Genomic DNA, 854 nt, shown 5'->3' with positions numbered 1-854 from the left:
CAGTACTGCCTAGTGCTTACAAGGTAGACGCGCTTAAGGCTGGCCAGGTTTCTTGCGTTATTTGCTGGGGTTTTAACCAGTTCTCCAGTTGTTCCCATAAGGCTGACTGCACCCTAAAAGCAGCACGTGTTATCAAATGATACCATGTTTGCCACATAGGATGGACAACACCCCATGTAATTTCAATGTATAGTACCTAAATAATGTATATTTCCTTTCCAGAAGTTCCAAAAAGAAAAAGAAATTCGACGGAAAGGACAGTGAAGGAAGATGTGTTACACCAACGTTGGATAAAATCTGTAAGTTCTTCTACTTCTCTGTCTTGAGTGCAACTTGAACTAATAGGGGGCGTCGGGATTATTAGAGCTCACACCTACTAAGAAGTTTGATACAGGGAACTGTAACAACGGAGGTCTTATCGTTCCGAAATGGAAGAGAAAAGCACTGTGTATAGAAGAAAGCCAGCTGTTCCGAGGACGAACCCTATCTTTTGAGGATAAATTTCGCCCCGGGCGGCAATCAAACTCGCTTCCTAGCGCTTACAAGTAAATTAGACTGGCTTCTATTTAATGTTTCTCTTATTTCCCCCAGGTAAAATAAAAGCAATGGGAGGTGTATCCAAAGCCCCATCTGTAGCTTCATCACAAGATTCTGGCAGTGATGTACCCAAGAGAAAGAAAGCTCGTATTGATAATAGCGTAGAAACTGTAAGTATACCAATTCTATCGTTTCTTTCTATAACCTCTTCTGGGTTTTCAACAAAGCAACGAGTGTCTATGATAAAGGAAGTCTAATTAATCTATATTTTGCTGCCTGGTCGCTACTCCTTTGAAGTAACTAATGATTTGTCCTCA

The 854-nt window shown here is 41.1% G+C and overlaps 1 long non-coding RNA gene across 1 annotated transcript; it reads left to right on the top strand.

Annotated features, from left to right (window-relative positions):
- The first annotated feature begins 211 nt into the window (after window positions 1–211).
- On the top strand, window positions 212–672 carry LOC113473271. The gene is made up of 2 exons (XR_003395293.1): window positions 212–299; window positions 592–672. It is a non-coding gene; the product is annotated as an uncharacterized LOC113473271 (long non-coding RNA).
- The last annotated feature ends 182 nt before the right edge of the window (window positions 673–854 follow it).

Source organism: Diaphorina citri, unplaced genomic scaffold (assembly GCF_000475195.1).
Source record: "Diaphorina citri unplaced genomic scaffold, Diaci psyllid genome assembly version 1.1 scaffold22082, whole genome shotgun sequence".
NCBI classification, from domain to species: Eukaryota; Metazoa; Arthropoda; class Insecta; order Hemiptera; family Psyllidae; genus Diaphorina; species Diaphorina citri.
This window is presented reverse-complemented; position numbering and strand designations above follow the sequence as displayed.